This window comes from Tyto alba, unplaced genomic scaffold (assembly GCF_018691265.1).
Source record: "Tyto alba isolate M040663 unplaced genomic scaffold, T.alba_DEE_v4.0 Super-Scaffold_7, whole genome shotgun sequence".
NCBI classification, from domain to species: Eukaryota; Metazoa; Chordata; class Aves; order Strigiformes; family Tytonidae; genus Tyto; species Tyto alba.
Genome location: NW_024881328.1, coordinates 245,028 through 259,859, shown reverse-complemented (window position 1 = coordinate 259,859; position 14,832 = coordinate 245,028). Strand labels below are relative to the sequence as shown.

Here is a 14,832-nt window from a genome sequence, read left to right as displayed (position 1 = left end):
AGTAGTCTTAAAATAGTTTTAAAAAGCAATGTACATTGTATTTAATCAGTGTAAGTTTGGTACCAGCATAACTGGAAAGAAGCTCTCACAGAAAGATTTAGGAGATAATGATCTATGGTCTCAATCCGGGAATTACACCGATTTCCAGAAACCTGCATGCTGAAATACAGCCAAAATGAATTTAAGTATTATATGACTCAGAAAGACTCATGTACAGTAGTTTTACATGTTAAAATTCTAGCTCGTCAATGATGATTTTTCTAAAATTATTTCAATCCATACTGCTCATAATGTGAAATATATTTACTGTGGAACAGCTGTTTTGCATTAAGATAGCAACAAAGGAGAGGGAAACAAAAATATGACATTGGAAACAGCCAACAGAAGGTACACACTCTACTTCCTGAACTCCAGGCTGAATCACACCCTAGGCCAGTAACAGTCTGTGCAAAATGTTAAAACCAGGGATTTATTTTCTACCAGTGCAACTATTTGAGAAGATAAATATACTGAACTACAACCCACTACCTCCATGTTAGCGAGTCAGCAAAAAAGTAAGAATAATGATTCAGCAACTGCTGTTCTCAGACAGAAATTCTACAGAATACTAAAATACTAGCATCCAACACCTCAGCTCCATGAAAAAATTAAGTTTATAAAGCAGGCATAATAGGATACTGAAACATATGATATAATAAATCACTACTCCAGCTACGTCTTAAATATGCATCAGCACGTGCCCCCATAAAATGGCACAGTATCAGCCTGCGGAGCCCAACTGAACAGCTACTGTCTTTCTGGCAGATTTTTTTTAAAAAACACTATCAGTTTCTATACAACAAATTCTAAGTATGAGTACTGAATATGGATCTATCTATAAAACATGCATGTTGAAAAACAAATGAAAAATTAAAACTGTTTTAAAAACAGTACACACAGTAACAGTGAGTAAAATACTGAAGTATTCATTTATTGAGATTTCTAACATTGCCCAGGGGAATTAAGCCCATGGTCATAAAGAAAACAAAATCCTGAAAACGTTACTTGTTTAAACAAAAAACAAAAACAAAAATCAACAACTTCTTACACAGCCTTGTGTGCCACGATGCCTGCCAAAGAAATTTTCAAAAAGTTAAGAATCATACCACTACAGACTGTAAGCGTCATCTCAACTTCATCAATGAACAAGTATCAACCCCAAAGGAGAAATGCAAGCCTATCTAGAACTACTGGTATCATTCAGGTAGCTCTATTAAAAAAGAAAAAAAAAAAAAGTTTTGATTTAAAACTTCATATTTTACCCTCTAATAAAGAAATAAAAAAGTTAATCCATGAATTTTGCTTACACACACCTGAGAAGAGCACATAATCTCTATGAAACCTCTAGTGAATACCAACAAGGCCAGAGATCTGTATTGTGCATCATATATTAATGCAAATACTGAAATTGCTACAAGAAATACAGATTACTTTACAGCAGAAACACTTGCTTAATATAGTAAACATTTATTAATATAAACACAATACCAATACCCAACATTGTCTGTGAATACAACCTGCAGCAATGGTTTTGGAGTGTATGAAATCCCTGCAGTCATCTCAGTAGTGCATTAAGTCACTAATTTTATTTCTGAAAGTTTCACATGCAGTATTAGTCTATCTTTTGCTTCTAGCAATTTTAGCTGGAATCTTTTGACACTACCTGCATGGACAAATAAGGAGGGGACAAAAGAGACAACTCATTACTTAAAGAAAAAATTTTATGGGGTGCAACACGAGAAGTTCTAGATCACCATTTTACTCAAGAAAAATTAACAAATTAATACAAGTGTCCTCTAACTACACTACAAACTAGGGAGTGGGAGAGACACAGCCAACTTTCCTCCTCATACTCTGCCTGTGCCAAAAGTCCCAACCACCTTTTACTCCCGAGAAACCTTCACACAATGGAATACCCCAGCAAGTCCTATTTGTGCCCGTATAAATTAGATTCTGACAACATTTACAAGACTCAGTATCATTTTTCCCCCCATATATGCCACTGCACAGAGACCACTCTTGGGTTCCACTGTTACACTTCTTACTGAATATGCATAAAAGCATACAGGATATTGAAATTGATCTCCATATCTGAAAACATTAAGGTGTAGCAAGAGATAGATTATCTCATTTCAGTAAGTTTCTTGCCACCAAAACCAGCTAAGCCAACCAATGTTTAAAACCCATCAGCTGACACTCAGTCATCTGCATCCTTATACTGCTTATAGCCCTACCAAAGCAAAGGGAAAGGATTCCTTTCCCAAGGGGAAAAGAAAGGCAGCAATCTTCTCTTTGTTCTACCCCTCCGTATTCTGGTCGCACATATTGGTCACGTTGCTCATGATGTAGCTTCATTTTAAAGGCCATTTGGTCCTAACTGAATTATTTACTGAACACATCGAGACTTCACCTAGCAATTTGATCCTTAAAAGAGTATCCTGGAATTGGAATAAACTCACTAGCTACTACAGAACTATTACTCTGAAAGAGCCAGACATATTCTACTATTATTAAACACATCTCTAACAAAATCCTAGTAAGAACAGAATTGTGTCAAGGCATGTATAAGTCACACAAATGAAGACCCAGAAAACTTGTTTATTCTCTACGTTACTACGGTGCCCAAAAGCATTCTTCATGCTGGTTAATTACCTAGAACTAATCACAAAATTATTCAAAATCCCAAATTATCATTGATTTAGTAGCATTTCATACATTTGCAACTACATTTCAACACCACAAAGTTTACACATGGAATAAATTTTGAAAGAGCATTAAGAAATACCTGAATTAAATTATTTCAGTGCATTTTAATTTTCCTGCAAAGCCTTCTTGTATGTTCCTTCTCAGCTTGAACATTGTGTTTATCAAAATGTCTTAGTATTACAGAAATTATAGTTTTAACTATCAACTTGGAAACAAAAGAAACAAAAGCACACCAGTGTGTTAAGGAAACCATTGTCTTATGTACCAAAACATGTAATTTCATAATATAGTTGATGAAACTAACAATCACGTTATTCAATACCTTGCAGTATGTTCTATTAAACTATAAAGAGTGATTCAAGTTTGATGAGATTTGAAACTGAGACTATGTTTGTCTCAATGTTCTATATAAGTTACTATAAGCCATTTAAAAAAGCATTAGAGAGCAATATTCTTATAGTTAAATTTTTATTTTTGACATAGTAAATTCAGTATTAACTGTTATTCAGTCAAATTATTTTGGGGAAAGATCACATAGGTAGCAAATATTGCAAATAAATGCACAGAAAAGGAGGGTTAAACTGCTATTTTCCTTACAAGTAACCATTAATTTACCATTCTTTTTGAAAAATTGAAATATAAAATTATTTTGAAAATATTAAGATTTTTCAGAAATTTTAAAATGTTAGAACAACTATAAATATATATTCTTTATCTGTGATCATAATATACACATACACACATTCAAAGACCCTCTGAGAATACAATATTCATTTTGCTGCAGAAGAACAGACATTGCATAACAATGAGATTTGCTAATGAAATCAGCCATCAACCTGGAATACATATGTATTAAACCAAGACCTCGGTGTCATTTTCTTTTTGCATCGTTTGTTCTTTCTCTCATTTTTCCTCGACCTTTCAGCATCTTGTCCTCCTCCTGGCTTCACTGCTTCAAGCACAGCAATGTTGCAATATTTTGTTAACACTGCATGTACAAATTTTGTAAACTAAAAAGTGTTATTTCTCTACTCATTGCTAAAACACAGATCCTAACTGCATGGGTTCTATCAGCATTGTTAACACAGCCTTGAAAGAAAAAACAACAACAACAACAACAACAACAAAAAAAATCAATGGGTGCTAAGGAGACAAAGGTGTTTTATTGCTCTGTAAAACAGCAGGAATATCTAATAAAAATCAGGTGTCTCTTGGAACAAGCTACACTTTCACAGCTAAAGTTGCACACCAATTAATAGAAGAATTTAATACAAAAACAACATTTTTAAAAATCTCCTGAATTCATCTAATGATTAAACAGGAACAGAATTTAGAACCATTACATGAATAAAAAAGTGCAACTGCTTTGCATGCAAAATCATCGTGAAATGAAGTAAAACAATCCAGCAAGTTCAGTAACAGTATGTATAAGCATGCAGTGTACATACCACTTATGCAAAACACTTTACTGAACAAGAGATGAATACTGAATGGAATTATTTATTCTACTACTCAGCTGACCATAAAAAAAAAAACATTACAAAAGTATTTTGAAAGATATTTTTCTTTCATTACTTATATTTTGGTTTTGTGGGATATATGCTGCCTTATACTGGATAGCAAAAAGCAACCTATTTATACCCCTAGCTCAAGGAGTATCAAACCTATGTTTTGAACTCACCCCAAACTATTAAAAATAACAATATAAGCCCACTAATTTTTTGCACTGTTCTCATTTTACAGAGGTTTTTTTAACTGAAAAAATACAAATAAGTTATTGTTACTATAATGCCACTATCAAGTCAGCACTGTTGTTCATAAGGTCCAAAGTCATATCAAAACCTAATACAAAACAGTAGAAAATAGGTGTTTGTTGGCTTGTTTGGTATGCTTGGCTTTTTACTTCTTCCTTTTTCAACTAACCCTAGTTCCATGAAGACAAACTGCCGATTAGTTACTTTTAGTATACAAAAATTGCATACATAACTCCTTTGGCAGAAATTAAAGTAATTTGCAATTTATTTTCTCATTTTATCTTGAAGGCACAGGGAAGACATTCAGTCATTCTAAGTTATGATGGCCATCACAACACCAAAGAAAGAGAAGGCGTAAGAGACCACTGAAAAATAAAGGAGAAAAATAATAAAATGTCTGAAAATGAACTTAACCATCCCTGGAGCCAGTCACATCAAATCATCACTATACAACCCAGGAAGGATACCATCAAGATACTGGACGTAATGAACTAGGTAATTGAAAGCATAAAACATTCCATAAACTCTCTTCATATGTGCTCCAGTTCTTCCTTTTTAAGTTAACAAGCACTTACGTCACTGAGAGCTTTGAAAGCTGGAAGCATGTAACACACGACCTTATTTTTCCTTCCATTTCTCTCACTTTTAAACATATGTGGCTACATGATATAAACATCCAAGCATGTGTCACATGAAGTGATCTTACTCTCATTCGTACATTACAATGTCCTAATAAAAAGATGTATGAAGACCATTTTCAATCGCACACTATCCAAAATGCTTCTGTTTCAATTACAAAGTATTTGTCCTCCTGCAGAAAAACCATCCACGTTACATCTCAAAATGACTGAAGCTGAATAGATAAGAGACACAGTTAATTATAGCGGACTCACCTTTAAAAGCAAAGATTGTACGACCTCCAGGGTTTAAAAGGAAGAGACTCTAATGCAACAACCTTGACCCTTGAAAGTGCTGGGTCATTTTCTTCTGTGATGAACAGTGATTGCTGTCTATAAGTCTAACAGTTGTCAAGCAGGCTAAAGAGTATGGCTGGCAGGTGATAGCTGTGAAATACTTGCACTTTTAACAATGACTTATTACCCTGTAATATAGGTCAACTGTCCAGTTGAGCATCTTCTACAAGACAGTATATGGCTTCAAGAGCCTATAACACAACTGACATTAATGGTTTTATTAGGTATCAAACTAGTGTGTATGGGATCTAAGAATTTACAGAACTGTTAAAGGATATAGTCTTAATTCAAACAATTAAATGAGAAAGACTCTAAGATATCCAAATCTACCGTACATACGAAATACGTGGTTCTAGCACATAACTGTTGACACTTGGCAGTCATGCATATATCTTAAGTACAAGACGTAAAACTTTGCACCATTAATAGGAATGAAAATACAGAAAACAGTTACTCTACAGGTAAAAGTGAACCATCACTCTACAAATATAGGCTCAACCTCATAGAAGAACACAGATGAAACTGCATTAGCAGTACACAGAATTAGATGCTGCCAGGTGCTAAAAGATACCTGAATTTTTATCAATAAAGAAAAACCATGAACTCAGAAATAAGACTAAATTTATCAACCATATTTATCCTCTCTGAACTAACCAGGCATAGCCTATCCAAAATATAGTCTAAAATTCTGTATTTTGCTGGATTAAATCACACACATCTAGACAGCCACAGTATGAATATATTCTAAAAATTAACACTGTCCAGTTTACTGTGGTTTTTGTCGTGGTTCCAGAAAATTAACAGTTCACATACACCGTTTTAGTACTGCACTGTACTAGTAGTTGAATCTATGCACACCAACACACACACACGCCTTTATTTTCAGTAACACACAATGTTTAGTTAAAAGTTATTTCTGGCACTTCATGCAGAAATTGCAAGTATCCTTCAAAGCTTACTTTTAAAAAAATCCGTCATTAAAGCATGCTCATGTTTCTTCATAATGAAATACCCCAAACTGTCCTGAATTATGATGACTACTATTATCTACTTTTAGGGAATAAATATGGAGGACAGTTTATTAAAGCACAGGAGGAACTCCTGATCACCAGAAGGTCACAGCCTGTGTGTTGAGCTGCTAAGCAAAAACATCCATGATGTTCCATAGCTGCCATTTTTCTTCCTTGACAAAGACTCCATCTGCCACAGAGCCATTTACAGCCTCAGAGTCAGAATATCAATGATTTCCAACCATTCTGCAAGTCTGCTTTCACCTTGATATCACCTCTGCAATACATCTAAAACAGATGATACATATAACCCCTCTACAAGCTCTAAGCCCACGCTTTATTCAACTAATATGCATTTAAGCTGTGCTCTAACATACCTTTTCTTTACTTCCTCTGAACTGTGCAAGAATATTAAATCTCCAAATTCTACATCATCTTCATTGCTGTGCTTGTTTTAAATAAATTACCTTTGGAAAACCTAAACAGAAAACCTTTCAAATGTTGACGAAACATGTAAAAACAGTCTAAAAACATCTGATCGTTTAAAAATCTGTATTTGCATAATGTACACGCACACAATCTCAATTTATTTCTTCTTTTCCAAAGAAATAAAACATGCCTACTAAGATCCTTATTTCAGACCACCATGCAGCATAAACTACCACGGCTTCATTGAGGCCGACAAAACTACATTCAGCTCTACATTTCTTGATGTATATACAAACTGATAAAAAAATATGTATATATTCCAGGTTAGAGTTGGGACAAAAAAGGGAAATAAAATCTTGTCTTACTGAATGAATACCTAGAGAATTAGGTCCTCACATAAAACAGGCTATACATGGATCGATAAAACCAATTTTTAACATATATATGTGTATTCATATATACACACACATGTATATGCACACACACACACTGTCCATCAAGTGTGAGAATATACAGTCCACCATCAGGTTCATCACATTGCAACTTTAATGAACGCATTCCTTGATAGCAACTTTTAGAGTCTTGAAATTCAGGTGGACATTGGTATTCTAGAGTAATTTTTAAATGTGCAAGCTTGCAGCTTGATTTTACAGTGAAACTCGACCACAGGAGAAACAATTCTGTATTACGAATATATATGTAAACACGTATGATCGCATAGATAGATATCTAATAACTACTGCCATACAAACACTCAATACGTTAAATATATAGGAGCAAAACATTTGAACACTACACAACACTTGCAAGCAATTTTATGAAATTTTACTTTGTAACACCTGTAAAGCACATATTTTACAATCTCAACTTTACCTCCGATTCTTTCTTCTCATTGCCTATGTCTCTACTTCTTCCTGTTACAAAAGTAATAGTGTCAGACACTTGATAAATTGAATGTGTTCTATTTCTATGTACTCTCTGCCCACTATTCACTTTCTTCAGGCTGCTTTTAATATTCCAAACAAACACAATTTAAGCCAAGAACACTTTTCTAAATCCATATGGGAAAAATGTCTCTTCATCCCCTCCTTAATACATTGCCACCTAGAATTTCCCTGGCTAAATCACACTAGGACTCGGGTAGACTGCAGTGTAAGGTTGAACTAGTTCACACATTACCTTCGTTCTTGCCTTAAAAAGGGTAGGATCAGATATACATGGATACATATTCAACATGGGGTTTTTATGACTTAGAGGGACTCACCTGACACTCTCATATCATCTCTCTCACCCAAAAAAACCTAAACCAAACCACAAAACAACAAACAAAAAAAACAACCAACAAAAAAAAAAAAAAAAAAAAAAAAAAACACCAAACTTGGTCCATTTTCCACCTGCTATCAATATACATTCTGGTCATTTCTTATCTCACCATGTCTACCCATCTCTTCATTACCACTAGCTAACTACTTTGGGGCTTTAGTGGTGCTAAAGTATGTTGCCAAACTATAGAATACAAGGGAGCACCTGCATAAAACATACTTGTTTCAAGTAAAATACAGACCAGCACTTTATTTTTCATTATTTTTTGCGCCTAAGAGTCAAGCTTGAAGAAGGGCACCATGCTGCATCCAAATTCAAGACAACTGTTCCCAAACTGGGGAAAACCAGGCCCAACAGAAGAGCAAAGGAACATATCTTTGAGTAGATGTACAACAATGCACCAGACCTAAGGAGGTGACCAAGAGAAGATACTGAGGCAGGGCCAAATCTGGGGGACTGCACTACCCTAAGAAAGATCTCACAGAGAATGTGGAAGAGCAATTGAAAAATCAGGAGTCAATCACTGTCAGAAATCCAATATCTCTCAGTCTTACACAACAGCAGCTGTCTTGTACCACATATTTCCTGCTATGAAGCACTGACTTAATTCCTTGATGCTACTGCCTCTTTCCAATTCTACCTTCCTGATTTGAAAATCCTAGGAGGAAAAAGACTAAGGGGAAGAAAAGGAAAATAATTAAGAAATTTCTAATTAAAATAGAATCAAAGTTGTTTAGATTGGAAGGATCTTACAGCGATTATCTGGCCCCATCTCCTGCTCAAAGCACAGTTAACTTAAAAGTTACATCAAGCAGCTAAGAGCCTTGTCCAGTAAACAAGATACAGATTTTGCAGGCTCTCTGAGTGCCCATTTCAGTGTTTCGCAGAACCACAGACTAGTTTAGGTTGGAAGGAACCCTCAAAGATCGTCTAGCAGGGACATTTTTTGCTAGGTCAGGTTGCTCAAAGTCCCATCCAACCAGACTTTGAACCCTTCCAACAGAGATCCGCAACTTCTGTGGGCAAATCCATTCCAGTGTCTCACCACCTTTATCGTGAAGAATTTCTCCCTTCTATCCAATCTAAACATACCCTTTCAGTTTAAAACCATCTCCCCTTATCCTGTCACTACAGGCCCTGGTAAAAAGTCTCTTATGATCCCCCCGCTTTATATACTGAAAGGCTGCAATTAGGTCTCCCTGGAGCCTTCTCATCTCCAGGCTGAACAATTGCAACGCTCTCAGCCTTTCTTCACGGGAGAGGGGTTCCAGTCCTCTCCTCACTGTTGTGGTCTCCTCTGGACCTGCCCCAACAGGTCCGTGTCGGTTTTGTAGGGGGGACCCCAGAGCTGGACGCAGTACTCCAGCTGGCCATGGCTGCTTTGATGCAGTCCAGGACACAACTAGTTTTCCAAGCTGCAATCACAGATTGCCAGCTCGCGAAGTTTGACAACTTCGATCCTCAGGAATTTTTCCCTTTTATCGAAACAAATTTTCCCTTCACATAATTTGTGTCTTTTGCCTCTTCTCTTTTGATTGTACACGTCCAAGAAGAGTTGACTTTTCTTCTCTCTCTTTTTGGGCAGCTCAAGATAACTAACCATTGACTTCCCTGAGCCTCATCAAGGCTGAACAATTCCAATTCTCTCACACATCCATATTATGTCATACACTCTTGTTCCCTATGCATTTTAGTAGCCAACCACTGAACTCGGTGAAGTATGTCACTATCTTTCTTGCCCTGGAGACCCCTAAAATGGGATACAGTGCTCTAAATGTGCTCTCACAGGGGCCAAATGGGGCAGTGAGAATCACTTTCCTCAGACTGCTGCCTACACTCTTGCTAATATTTCCCACAATGCAGTTGGCCTATCTTGCTCCACGAGTGCATGGCTGACTCTAGTTCATCTTGCTGTCTACCAAAACGCCAAAGGCCTTTCTGCTACTGCTCCCAACCTGTCCTGCTAGGTAAAAAATTCTGGAGGAAAAAAAAAAAACTCACCCACAACTTTACAACTTTTATTCATCTTCACCCACTGTTAGGATAAATTAGTAAATGGTTTATGGTCTACCAATGCTGCAAGCAATGGAAGAACACAGCTACAACCACCAATCAAGAATAAGACACAGCCTTGTTCCTTTCACACATGGTTGAAGAGAGATGCTGATCAATTTGATGCTCTCAGTTACCAAGCTATTCTGTTTTCACATCACTTTCACAAAACACACACCCTAAGGTCTCCAGTTGTCAAGCTAAAAATAAAAGAACTCGCATTATTTCTTTAATTAAGGATCCCAGTCGCTGTCTCTTTTGATTCCACTATTTTAAGTATTATTACCACAGGATTTGCTACTTAAAATCAGAAAAGAAATTAAATAAAGCAAATGTAGATTTTCCTAAGGTTTTTTTAAGACTTTAAGAATATAATCAAATATCAAATGATTCACAGTAACATTATGAATTATGGTAACAGCAAATAAAAAAACCCACATGCAATATGCCTCCATCCATGAACCTGTAACTCTTAAACACACCACACTTTTTGGAGCTTTACTGTAGTGAATTGGTGAAGTCCTACTAAAAGCAGCTTTCTAGTTGAAACAGGAACACAATACTCAGATTATCTGGCACACAAAAGTCCCTGAAGACTTATATTCAAAAGGTAAGGTTGCATCAACTTACATATGGAAAATTACCTTTTCAATAGTTGACTAAAAATGCCTTCTTAACCTAAATCTCTACATTACATAGCTACTGTATATTAAGACTCTGAAATTTAATTAGAAAAAAAATATTTCTCATTTCCCATAAGTGGGCAAAGCTTTGTATGTAAATGCTAAGAACACTTGTTTCTATAAGAAAGCCAAAGCAAACAAAGTGAAAATTCTTATCTAATAATATGTACTTTGGAAGATTTCTGAACCTTTAAACTTTTGAAGTAACTGTAAACAACACAAACACTTTTTTTGTGCAAACAGATCATTGCTCTTAAAGATAAAACCATCTGGTCTTAACAATACAGTGATAGTACTGAAAATTCAATTTATCTCTGAGCTGCTCCAGATGCCATCTGTACAGTAACGCTTAATAAACCACTTATTCCTCCTAACAGGTGCTAATCATGGATTGACAATACATAATAAAAATCTGCTCTTTAACCCTTTCAATAAATAACCAGTTAAATCTGGCTAGCAGCAGCAGCACTAAAATAACTGGAAGCAGCTCTTACAGAAGTTGTGTCAGTAGTGGGGGTTTTTTGTCTTGTTTTTTAAAACCACCTTCCTACTATAAAATACAAACACACCAAATGTATTCTATTTGTTTCAAAGCAAACTGGAATGAAACCAGGTATTCCATGGGAAAATATGCCATTCATTAATTCCTTCCTTGAAACTAAGTCATTTTGTGATTTTACTTCCATTAATTGTTTTACCATGTTAATTTGTTTTCCTTGATAAATAAATCCATACACATGCAAGCAAGCATATACACATACATACACAATGACCATATTTGCAGCAGACAAATCGGCAACATACAACAATAAACTACTTTTATTTCAAATTTAATGAAATTATTTTCTAAAAATAACTATGCAAAAATAAGTGGGAAAAAAAGGTGTAATTGCCTTCTGCCTCTTATTTACATGATGTATAATTACTGTAAGTACATAAAACTGTTAAAATCATATTATTTTTAGTTTCTTAATGTTAATTGTTGTTATTATACTGAAGTAAAGAAATAATTAAATCTGCAGGTGTTACACATGTATGAATAAAGTAAATTCTCACATTATCTGGGGAATGGGCTACATTGGAAGCTTTGGGATTTTTTCTGAGCTTGACAAATGTACATCCACATACACCGTCAAAGAAACAAACTGCTACTTTTCAAATACTATTACTACAAACAATGAACAGCATGTTGTCATAGAATCACAGAATGCTTCAGTTCAGAAGGGACCCTCCAAAATCACCTTGTCCAACAACATCATCATAAGCAATGACATTTTTTACTAGGTCAGGTTGCTCAAAGCAGTGTCCAACCTGACCTTCAACATTTCCAATGATGGAGCATCCACAACTTCTCTGGGCAACCTGTTCCAGTGTCTCACCATCCTCACAATATTAAAAAAAAAAAAAAAAAAAAAAAAAAAAAAAAAAAAGCTTCCCTATGTCCAATCTAAACCTACCCTCTTTTCAGTTTAAAATCACTGCCTCTTGTCCTATCACTACACACCCTGGTAAAAAGTCTTTCTCTATCTTATGATCCCCCTTCATATATTCCAAGGCTGCAATCAGGTCTCCCCTGGAGTATTCTCCAGGCTGAAACACACCAACTGTCTCAGCAGTTCCAGCCCTCTCACCAGTGTTGTGGCTTCCTCTGGACCTGCTCTAACAGGCTCACATGTTTCTTGTACTGTAGGCCCCAGAATTGCTTTGGGAGAATATAAAAACAAAGATTATTTTTCCATAAGCAAATGCATCTTCACATGAATTCTCTGCATCTTTTTGAGTATTTACGTTACAAAAAAGGGCAAATACAGATATGTATCTAGATGCTTAACCTAACTTCTGATGAGTAGAATGGGAACAGTTGCGGGGAGGGAGCTCATGATACATTCAAATTGCTATTAAAGCATAGAATTATGTTTGTTAACCCAAGTTCACCAAATATTTTCTTCTTTCTTTCCCCCTTACCTCCTTACCTCTCTGTACACTGTGTTCCAATTTGTTATCAATAGTTTTTCATTAGTTGCCAGTTCCCAGACTTGTATCAGACTTTACTTACACTTGAACACTCATGGTTTTTTGTGAAATTTCTTTTGTTCTGATACATAGCAGCTGACAAGTGCTAAAACACATGGTTTAAAAAAAAAAAAAAAGGAAAATGTTTGCCTAATTTGCATGTTTCCTCAAGTCTACTGTGTTTTTATTTCATTTGCAAACAGGCTACTATTTACAAACAGTTAAGTTTGATGTAAGGTAATTGCTTTTCTTGGCAATTTCCTTCTACATTTTAGAACTAGTAATTCAAATATACAAAACCTTTCCTGGGTCTGACAGCAAAAAAACTCACACGTTGTTGTTGTTCACCTTCACACTCCTAGTCAACAATTCAAAGTAGGCCAAGCCACACTTCATTGCTGTGAAAATAAACTGGGTAGTTTTCAAAACCTACCTAATCCTTACTTCTACTTTCTGTAGAAAGCATGATTTACAAATACTTTAACATCTTCATCTTTGCAAGGTTCTTTGTTTCCCACCAGAAAAAACAATACAAAAAACTGTAGATTTCACCTACGTAGATTCTGCTGCTAACTGCAGTATTCACCAACTCCACAATTCCTGTAATGGCAAGATCTCTCATAAACATCACTTGTCATCACAATTTTGGTCAAATTCTGAGGCCTCTCTTAACTTTACCTTATCTCTCTAGAAAATTCTGTTCAGCCTCCTGCTCAGCTGATCTTTTACTTTTAAATCACTTGTTTATTTATAGCCATTAATAAATCATTCAGTTACAAACATATAGAAAATTTTTAGGAAGTATTATCTGCATACTTTCAAGTACTGTGTCAACATTCTACATTATTTCTGTTTCCCACACATAAAGTGGTACTGTTAGAACTCACCATCACCACCTTTTGAACAAATAAAAATAGCCATCATTAGGGATGAAAAAAATTTTTGCATTTTAGGAGTAGAAATTAGTATCCTCAAGAACATCTCCTCTAAAATGGCATGGTTTCAACAGAAATCAAACGAACAAACAAAAACCTCAAACAACAACAACAAAAAAAACCCACACAACTCAAAGTACAATGAATTATTACTTGCCATTTTTCCTATTCTTTTCAAGCTCTCCCCTAAGCAACCTATTTGTTACAACAGAATGCATACTGAAGTGTCATTTCTTTGTTTAGATAGAAAGGCTGCTATTGTTTCATAATAAAGATAGTATGTTCTGCAGGCTAAAGAATTGACTGCACTCACAAAAATGTTACAGATGACTAAGGATGTTTTTTCTTCTTTTTTTTGAGATTTGACATTTTTCATCCCTCACAAAAGGATTAAGTAACTTACAGTTGGCCATAAACACACAAGCAGAATAAACTGGTACACTGAGTTAGTACAATCAGCCTTAAAAACTAAGCTTGTTGAGAGAGCATGGTTACTATTTCCTTTGCATTTTTTAAGGCCTATGGGAAAACTGGTAAAAAAAGCAGAAATCTTTCCATAAATTCCTCCTGTTCTTCTCCAATTGTATATTTAAAGGGAGAAAAGTTATGCATGTCAACTTGGTCATATACAGACCATTCTTCTCATTCTACTGTGTAAGGCACTTTTTTGTTTAGTATCCATCCCAATTGTTCCACAGAGTAACATATAGGTCAGCTGCAGCCAGCTAGCAGCTCTCATTCTATGGTTGTAGGTCCAAGGAAAACGGCCTCTCAAAGAAGGATCTAGACTTGTTTGTGGGTAGTAACTCCCAAAACATGAAGGAGGAAGGAGCCGTCATAACACTTAAGTGTTCATAAGAGTCAGAAAGAAATTTTCAACTCAGGCAACGGGTGTTTTCATATTTTTATGTACC

The 14,832-nt window shown here is 35.5% G+C and overlaps 1 protein-coding gene across 14 annotated transcripts in view; it reads right to left on the bottom strand.

Annotated features, from left to right (window-relative positions):
* Positions 1 to 14,832, bottom strand: part of BAZ2B (bromodomain adjacent to zinc finger domain 2B) — a 163,601-nt gene that overhangs the window by 105,514 nt on the left and 43,255 nt on the right. The window lies entirely within an intron of this gene.